This window comes from Phocoena phocoena, chromosome 3 (assembly GCF_963924675.1).
Source record: "Phocoena phocoena chromosome 3, mPhoPho1.1, whole genome shotgun sequence".
NCBI classification, from domain to species: Eukaryota; Metazoa; Chordata; class Mammalia; order Artiodactyla; family Phocoenidae; genus Phocoena; species Phocoena phocoena.
Genome location: NC_089221.1, coordinates 17,039,895 through 17,050,853, shown reverse-complemented (window position 1 = coordinate 17,050,853; position 10,959 = coordinate 17,039,895).

The following is a 10,959-nucleotide window of genomic DNA, read 5'->3' as shown; positions in this document are numbered from 1 at the left end:
ATTCATAAATAGTAGTATATAATATCTAAGTTATAGAAAGGAGTCATTTCAAAATTATGAAAAATAATTGCTCTTGAGTATGCTATTTTCAACAGGAGCATTTTAACTTGTTTGAAATAAACTATTAAATATGGTATTGTTAGTTAATATGTATTTAATTAACTGAAGTTTAAGTAACTTACCTTTTTATTTCTGCCATTTACTAAAACTTTTTATATACAGCATTTACATTTTAGCCTTACTAAGTAAACTGTGGTAAATAAGATCATTTTTCTTTGCCTGTCATAAAAAATATACTTTTTTGTTACAGTATATTCTGTTATTAATTTTTTTACAGTGTATTTTGTTATTCATTCATTTGTTTAGCAACATTTTTATTAAGTACTTATGATATTGCACTTTTTAAAATTCTAGAGAGAGGGAAAGGAATATATTTGAAGAAGACTTTGACTTCATGGACTTATCTTCTAGTGATGTACACAACAATAAATAAGTGGATAAATAAATACTAATGTAATATAACATGGTATAATGAAATGCAGATAGATAAGTAAATGAAGAGTGAATTGAGAAGGTGGAGGTACTATTTTAAGGAGGAAGTCAGGATAAGCTCTTCACGTGTCAAAATGAAAGCAGAATCCTGCATGAAGAAAAGGAGTCAGCCTTATAAAAATCTTGGGGAGGACTGTTTCAGGAGGAGAGTTTGGTTGACTGAATGCCCTAAAATGAGAAGTTTGGCCTGAATGAGGAAATGCCAGAAGGCAAGTGTGTTAGAGTACAGGGAGTGAGGGAGAATATGGTCAGATGGAAGAATATAGAAGATGATGGAGAAGGATTCTTTATGTCCTCTTAGCCCATTGCATTGCAAGGATTTGAGATTTTGTTCATAGGTGAAGGGAAGCCCAGGTTTGGAATGTAATGATGACATGATTGTAGTTATTTGGAGTGTAATGATGACATGATTGTAGTTATTTCTAAACTTTAAAAGTTCACACCAGGTGATATATGAAGAATGGGTTTTCGAGGAGGGTTGGGTAAAAGTGAAAATATGGAGATCAGTTAGATTATTGAATGGTCCAAATGGAAGATGGTGATCACTTGTACTGGAGTGATATCAGAGGAGTTTTAGTAAATCGTAGGTTGAGATGATTAATATTATGTGTCAACATGGCTAGGCTATGGTGTCCAGTCGTTTGGTCAAACACCAGTTTAGTTGTTATAAGGTATTTTTTAGATGTGATTAACTCTTAAATAAGCAGAGTTTGAATAAAGTAGATTACTCTCCAGAATGTGGGTAGGCCTTATCCAATCACTTGAAGGCCTTAAGAGAGAAGACTGAAGGGAGAGGAGGAAAAGTATAAGGAATTCTGCTTCCAGAGTACCTTCAGACTCAAGATATTTTTTTAAATTTAATCCAGGTTAAATTTTATTTTATTATTTTTTATACATCTTTACTGGAGTATAATTGCTTCAAAATGTTGTGTAGTTTCCGTTGTACAACAAAGTGAATCAGCCATATGCATACATATATCCCCATATCCCCTCCCTCTTGAGCCTCCATCCCACTCTCCCTATCCCGCCCCTCTAGGTCATCGCAAAGCACCCAGCTCATCTCCCTGTGCTATGCAGCTGCTTCCCACTAGCCATCCATTTTACATTTGGTAGTGTATATATGTCGATGCTACTCTCACTTCCAGGTTGTTGGCCTGCCTTGCTGATAACAAACTTGCTACCTTCACAACTGTATGAGCCAATTACCTAAAATGACTTTACTTTGTCTCTTTGTCTCTCTCTCTCTAATTTTATATATATATAAATTTTATATATATATAACTGACTTATTTGGTCTTATTGGGCCTCCTATGGTTCTGTTTTCCTGGGGAACCCTCATTGATACATATGTTATTGGGTTTGTATGCATATTGTTAATGGAATGTATGTGAGTGAAAGAGGGAAACCAAGGATTCATCTTATGAGTTCTGAACAACACAGTGAATATTGTGACCACTAACTGAAATTCAGAAAACACAGAATTGCTTTATGTAGAGAAGGGGAGATCAAGATTTCTGTTTTGCACAGGTTGAGGCCTGTTACGAGATACAAATGAAGGGCTTCCCTGATGGCGCAGTGGTTGAGAGTCCACCTGCCGATGCAGGGGACACGGGTTCGTGCTCTGGTCCAGGAAGATCCCACATGCCGCGGAGCAGCTGGTCCCGTGATCCATGGCTGCTGGGCCTGCGCATCCGGAGCCTGTGCTCTGCAACGGGAGAGGCCACAGCAGTGAGAGTCCCGCGTACCGCAAAAAAAAAAAAAAAAACAATTAAAAAAAAAAGAGATACAAATGGAGATGCTAAAGAAACAGAAGTAAAAACATGTTAAAGATCTGGAGTAAAAACAGGAGTCAGGATTGGATTTAAAGGTTCAGAGTTAACAGTTGGTAGATACTATTTAAAGGTATGGACCTAGATGGGACCACCTAGAAAGAGAGTTGATGGAGGACCTAGGACTGAGCCTAGGTCAGAAAGATGGAGAGAACAAAAGATAGTAGGTATAAGTGTACACACTGTAGGAAATAATATCAGAATAAAAGAGTGGCTAAAATAATAGAGAAGGAGCCATGGAATGTGGCAAGAGAGAGATCATCAATGCCCTGGAGGGGAGGGGTTTCAGAGAAGCAGACCAGGACAAAACCCCAAATGGAAATAGAATAATATAAACAGATGGCTTGAAAGCAGAGATGGTGACAAGAGTCATCATTTGATCATGTTGATATCAGTGATTAAAACTAAATTTAGGATCTTATAAAATTCTGTTGGATCTCTTACACTAGGTTTTGCCTGGCAAGTTTTACATGACTTCTAAGATAAACATATCTAACAGTAGCTTATTTTCCTATAATTTCTCTCCCCCTCCCAATAAAATTAATAATAGAAAATAAACTGGAGAACTGTAAGGTCTATTATTTTACTGCTTGATTTATTAATGTACTTTTTTTTTCTTTTAGAAAAAGTGTCTAAGGTTGCATAAATTAGTTTTCTTATGGTCTCAGATAAGAACTAGCTTAATGTGTTCTTTTAAGTATATTAAGTTATACAGAATGTCAGTGGACACTAGGAATCACTCCATAATAATGTAGAGAATTAATATTTCAGGTTATTAGTCGTGACTGTGACTTTGGATGGCAATAAGGAATAACATAAAACTACAGCAATATCCAGATAACCATATGAAATTCTGCAGCAGGGGGTGGAAAGGGGACTTACCGCTTCTTTATTCCCATTACAATAAAACCAGACAGTTGTTTTAGGGGTTAAATTATCTGTACTTTAAATACATTTTAATATTGAAAATACCACCAATTTAACATGCAAACAAATTCTTAAAGAATTTTGACCACTAAAATGAAGTGAAATTGCATCAAATCCAATAGATAAGAGAGCCACCTTTGTCCCCAGGAACCACGTTGTAGATAGCATAAAGTCAGTTATATTTTCCCAACAAAAAATAAATGGTAATTATGCAAATCAATAGTGATATTAGATAACACTATGGTGGTAATAATTTTGCAATATATAAATGTATCAGATCAACACATTGTACATGTTAAACTTACAATGTTTTATGTCAATTAGATCTCAGTATAGCCGAGGAAAATAGTTAGTTGTAATTAGTGCTAGTAGTCAAATGGGGGAAGGGCAGTTTTAAGAGAAGCTCAAAACTATCTTTAGTTCTGAGAATAAAACGAACAAACAAACAAAAATCTCCAACATCAGTGTTCTTGAGGTGTAATACACGTTTTCATATATGTATATATAAATATGTACATAGATATATATCTATATGTCATCTATATATACCTGTATGTATATATATATACCAGATTACAAAATTTCCACAAAGATTAAAATTTAGAGTAACTTTAGCAAGACTAAAAATGAGGACATTTGTCAGGTGAATATACACAACATATTTAATACAATAATGTTAACAACAGTTCTGAAGCATTCATATTTTCACACATAAAATAAAAACCTTTTATTAAAATGAGATATGCTAATAAAATTTCATTAGACTACTTCATGAATTTATAATCATCTCAGATATATCAAAATAAACTAAAAATAAGAATTAAATTCAATAATTAAATGAAGGTGTATACATTTCAGTATTTTTTTTAGTTCTTGAAGAGTAAGATTTGTCTTGTTTTATTTTCCATATGACATTATATTAGTTTTATTGTAACACAGTCCCAATATACTGGGTGGATTCAACAACAGAAATGCATTATCTTACAATTCTGAGGGTGGAAGTCCAAGATCAAGGTGTTGACAGGGCTGGTTCCTTCTAAGCACTGTGTGGGAGGATCTGTTCCATGCCTCTCTCATAGCTTCTGGTGGTTTGCAAGCTATTTTTGTTGTTTCTTGGCTTGTAGACCATCAACCTGATCTCTGTCTTCATGTTCACATGGTATTATCCATTTGTGTAGATCTGTGTCCAAATTCCCACCTTTTATAAGAATATCAGTCATATTGGATTACGATTCACTCTAATGACCTGTTTTTTTAACCTGGACTACTTTCATGAAGAATCTATATTTAAATAAAGTTGTATTCTGAGGTTAGGACCTTAACATATGTATTTTGGGGGACACAATTCAACCCATAAGAGTCTGCCTTCTGGCCTCCCAGAATTCATGTCCTTCTCACATGGAAAATATGTTTGTCCGATCCCAACACCCCCAAGTATCTTAACTCATTCTAGTATCAACTTTAAGTTTAACATCTCTTCTAAGTGTTATCTAAATCAGGTATGGATGAGACTTGGGGTATGATTCATCCTGAAGCAAAATTGCTATCCATCTGTGAAACTAGATAACAAGTTATGTTTCCAAAATACAGTGATGGTCCGGGCATAGGATAGGTTTTCTTATTCCAAAAGAGAGAAATCAGAAGAGAAAAAGAAAAAGACTGCAGGTCTCAAGCAAGTCCAAAACCTGGCAGGGAAAATCCCATTAGATTTTAAAGTTTGAGGATAGTCCTCCTTGGTTTGATGATGATCTGCTTTCTGTGCTGGCGGGAGGCTGCTCAGCCCTCAAGGACGTGGACTCTACCCCACATACCCCCAACATGTTCCTAGCTTAGTGGCCCCATTCCCTGTGCCCTGCATGGCAGTCTGCTCTCTGTAGCCCAGGGAGGTGCTTCTGTTCTCTGGATCCATGGCTTTACCTTCACAGTAATTTTTCCTTTAATGGCTCTTTCCTCAAAGTCATTCTTCCTTCACGTCCTTCCATCTCTGTCTTTGGCAGTTCAGGCTGCCAGTGTTTCTGCCCTTATAAAAGTCTCAGAAATCTTTCTAGCCTCCCATGCAATTAACAGAAGTCCAAGACACCCTACCAGAGGATCCTCCACAGATCACTCCTGAATAATTCCATCTCTCTTCTGCTGAGATGATTGATTGGGTCATGTCTCATACATGTAATCTACTTAGCAAATGGTTGTCCTGCTATGCCCTTGACTCTTTTTGTAAAGCACCCCATCTGAATAAAATGAAATCTTTCAAATCATTACATGCTATTTTCTTTCTACTGAGGAGTTCCTTCTTAAATTTATTTCTCTCCTCTTACATTTCACTATAAGCAGCAAGGAGAAGTCACTCCATGCCTTCAACACATTACTAAGAAATCCTCTCAGCTAAATGACCAAGTTATCCCCTGCCAATCTAACTTATATTGAACAAAACACAATTTAAATAAGTCCTCTGTCTCTTTATATCAAGATTTGTATTTCCTTCAGTTTCTAGTAAAATGTTTCTCATCTCCATCTGAAGTCTCCCAGAATAATTTTTGACATTCATATTTTTTTTCTTTTCCATTATGGTTTGTTACAAGGTATCAAATTAAAATATATTTAAAATATATTTTAATTTATATCAAATTAAAATATATTTCTGTTCATGTTCATATCTATCATCCATCACAAACCAAACTTCCACATGACAGTTCTTCATCCTGACCTCACTTTTACTATCGATGTCACATAGTTCAAACTTAGAGTCATATAGACTCTTCTATCTATCTAATACCATAACTTATATACCATGAAGAATAATAGATTCTTCTTCATATAGTGTTTCAAATGTCAACCTCATTTCTACATCCATGAATAAAATACTAGTTTATGTGTTCCTTAGGATATATTTTTTTCCTTAGGATATTTTAATATTCTCCCAAATTCTCTTCCTTCCTGTGGTGTCACTCTACCTCACCCTCTCCTAGCAGCACCATCGAGTCAATTGAATCAAATTTCATGGGCTGATATATCAAGATATTAGATACCCAGATCCAATATCCTGTACTCAAGAAACAAATTCTAGTTGGGTGACAGGTGAATAAAAATAGGCGTAATACTAATCATAAGTGTTAAAATAGAAACGCGCATACTTTGATTATGAATACAGGCAATTCAGAATTAGGCATTCAAGGTAATTGCATGGTGGAACTGGAAATGGAAGATGAGTGGGAGTTCCACTGGCCAATAAATACATTCCAAACACTAGAAGAGTCACGTGTAAATGCATTGTGGCATCCAAGTACAGCTCTTCCTCGACTTAGGATGGGGTTATATAACAGTAAACTTATTGTAACTTGAAAATATTATAAGTCGAAAAAGCATTTAATACACTTAACCTACTAAACATCAAAGGCTAGCCCAGCCTTCCTTAAACATGTTCAGAACACTTACTTTAGCCTACAGTTGGAAAAATCATCTTTTACAAAGCCTATTTTATAATGAAGCATTGACTATCTCATGTAATTTATTGAATAATGTACTGAAAGTGAAGAAAAGAATGGTTGTAAGTGTATCAGTTGTTTACCAGCATGGCTGACCGGGAGCTAGGGCTCACTGCCACTACCCAGCAGCATGAGAGAGTATAGTACTGGGTGATGCTATGTAGGAGGAGATCAAAATTCAAAACTCAAAGAATGGATTCTACTGAATGCATACCACTTTCACAGCATCATAAAATTGAAAAATTATAAATCAAACCATCATAAGTCAGAGATCATCAGTTATGTGGAAATTGAATGAGTGGCAGGTGATTGTCAATGAGAAAGAAAGCAGAGCCTGAATTGGCAAATATCCCAAGTTATTTAAAAGTTTGATGGAAATGTATGTTATCATGCAGGGAGATAAGTAGAGTGAGGGCTGAAGGTAACATATTTAGTTTAATGTATTTCAAAAGGGAACTTCCAGTTTCAGCTGTGACATAGAAAGAAGTTGAAATTTATCAGTCCCACATTTATGATAAGAAAAAGCTTAACAAACTGAAAATGAATAACATTTGTTAGACTCATCAGAGAACTGAGGCAACAGAGTACTATTACCCCAGTATCTGGAGAGCCAGGCACATCCAGAGAGACACAGCTGAGACCCACTTATTTGAGACAGAAGCTGTTAGAGCTATAAACTAGTTGGAGTACTTAAATGGTAATAGACAGTTGGCCTTTGAACAGCATGGGGGTTAGGGGATGCCCACCCCAAGCTCAGTGGAAAATCCAGGTATAATTTTAGAGCTGGCCCTCCGTATCCACAGTTCTGCATCTGAAGATTCAACCAGCTGTAGATTGTATAGTAGTGTAGTATTTCCACTGAAGAAAATCTGTGTATAAGTGGACCCACACAGTTCTAACCCATGTTGTTCAAGGGTCAACTGTATTTTAATTGCTGGAGGCTGAATCTACACAAGCACCAGAGTGAGAAACATCTTGGGGCTCCAGATTTAAGGAAACCTACACTTTCATGACATTTACCCTAAGGAATGCAATAGGACTTTCTGGTGAAAATCAGAGAAAAAACTATAGTGGTTCTGATGGGTTAGAGGAAGAGTAATCATTGTGAACTATGCTGTGAGCTTTCACTAGAACAAGGACATATTCTCTAGGGTAAAATATTTTATCAGAAATTTAGCAGTGTAGAGGTAAGGGATTTTCTCTCACATCAGCCCCCTCTGACCTTTCTGTCTCTTCCAAGAGGAAAAATAAACACGGTCAACCATAAACAAATAGATGAAAAATGCTGCAGACAGTGAAGTGAGTTGGAGACACCGGGAGAAAAAGTTAAACCACTGAAGAAACCCTTGTGAAGGACACCACCCGGAGACACAGGCCCAGTAAACAACTGAGATTTAGTTGGAACGTTATAGAACACTCCCTCTTCCCCACACCTAACCACCACGCCAACATGGTTTTACAGTAATTACCACAGATTATGACTAAAAGACCGGCAAGACAGACTCTTTGAGCAGAGTGCTTTGGAAAGCCCCAAGTTAGGAGGAGACAAAATCAAGCACAATAAAGGAATTTGAAACTTCCTGCATCTTTAGTTAAAAAGCAAGCACTTCCACAAAAAAATTACAAGGCATGACAAAAGTCAAGAACAGCACAGTCTGAATACACAGTCATCAGAAAGAAATTCAAATAGAAAACTGATTTTAGAATCATCAGACCGATTATTTAAAAATAATAATGACTCATGATAGGGACTCTAATGGAAAAAGTAGAAAAGACATAACAACATATGGTTAATCTAAGCAGAGAGATGGAAATTCTAACAATGAATCCAAAAAAAATTCTAGATGTTAAAAACACTGTAACAGAAATAAAGACCACCTGATCAGTAGACTGGACTCAGCCAAGAAAACAATCAAGGAGCTTAAAAATGTGTCAGTAGAAACTTTTCAAACTGAAATGTGGAGAAAAAAATATTTGGAAAGAAAAGAAGAGAAAATCCAAGAAATATGACAGTAAGAAAAAGTGTAACACAGGTATAATTGGAAAGGGAGAAGGAGAAGAGAGAAAAAAAGTAATTTGTGAAGCAATAATGGCCTAGAACTTTCCAAAATTAATGGCAGATAGAAAAAGAGGAGTGAAACACAAGAACCTAAAATTCTATAGCTAATGAAATTATCCTTCAAAAGTGAATGAGAAATGAAGACTCTCTCAGACAAACAGAAACTGAAAAAAATTTATTGCCGGAAAACCAGCTATGTAAGAAATGTTAAACATGCTCCAGACAGAAAGAAAATTATATGCCTAAGAAAATTGGATCCACATGAAAAGGGAAGATCACTAGATAAGGAATAAATAACAGTAAAAGTATTTTTTCTTATTTTTAATTTATTTAAAAGATAATGGTTTGATTAAAGCAATAATAGTGACAGTGATTGTAGTATATAGGAGTGAAATGACTGATAGCAATATTACAAGAAATGGGAAGGAGGATTTGGAAATACTCTGCAATAAGTTAACTGCAGGACACTTGAACATACATAGTGCTATTTGAAAGTGGGCTTAATTAAAAATGCATATTACAAATTACTGAATAACTAATAAATCATTTAAAAGAAACTATATAATGCATATGCTATAAAAATAAGACATATAAATAATGACATAATAATATTAAGAATAAGAGAATATTGCAAATATAGGTGTCAGAGTTTGTTCTGGAAAGGTATAAAGTATCATCTCTGCTGAGGTAAGACTGGTTAAGAAAGAAGAAATGGATGTGAAAGAAGATAAATGAGGGTCTTCACTACAAATTTCCTGACATTCACCAATTGATGATTCCTCCTGAATCTTTGATACTGGGTCTGCCCACTCAAAAAAGTCCAATACTTTTCAATTATTAAATTAAGTAGAAGTACACCACACTCTACCTGTGATGGTAAATTTCATGATTAGCTCAGCTAGGCCATGGTGGCTAGAGAGTTGGTTTAGTCGCCACCATGAAGCTATATTAGATGAAATGAACACTTAAAGCAGTAGACTTTGAGTGAAACATTCAATTTCATAATGTTGGTGATACTATTCTAATCAGTTGAAAATCTTAAGAGGAAAAAAATGATGTTCCCTAAGGAAGAGAGAATTCTGCCTCCAAACTGCCTGGACTAGAGCTGCGACATTAACTTTCCTCTGGGTCTGCATCTTGTCAACCTGCCCTGCAGATTTCAGACTTGCCAGCCACACTATCACATGAGTCAGTTCTTTAAAATAAACTCTCTCTTCTCTCTCGCGCTCTCGCACTCTCACTCTCCACATGCATACACACACACACACACACACACACACACACACACACACACAGAGTGTTGGTTCTGTTTCTCTGGATAACTCTGACTTTCAGAGTTTATATCCAGGTATTTTCACATAGATACTTCTGATTCCCCCAAAATGTATTACTCACATTTCCCAAACACATCCAACGATAGGAATGCCATTTTCACTAAATCTATTTTTGTGTACACTTATCACCAAGACTAGCTCTCTATATCTTGTCATTTTTCAAGATCCATCTAAAATATCATTTATCTCCTCGCTTTTATTGATTCATCCAAAATATTGTATTATTTATCTAGTATACAATTTTATGGTACTTTATAATTCTTCAAAGTATTATATATTCTGTGATGTATTATAAATATGGTTATCTTTCTATCATTAAAATTTCGCTATCTTTGCTGGAAGATAGAAAGCTTCTAACCATATTCAAGCTTCTGCTCATAAGAGACGTATTTCATATCCACTCACGTTTCTTTAACCAAGGCAACTTTAGATGCCCAAGCTATATAAAACCTCACCCAATACCTCTTGTATATAATGTTTAATTACCCTATTAATTTACTTAAATTGTTTTCATATAGTATATTGCTACATTGGTGTCAGTTGTTAGTCACTGAACACAACTTGAGATAGAAAGTATAATGTGTGAAATTATTTTATATTTTCTTCAACCATGGAACCCAAGGGCAGAAATGAGGAAGACCCCAGAAAGAAATTGGAAAGAGTAAATTAAATTCAATCGGTGTATTAGTTAACTGTGGCAGCTATAACAAATTACCATAGACAGGGTGGCTTAAAATAACAGAAATTTTTTCTCTCATGTTTCTGGAGGTCAGAAC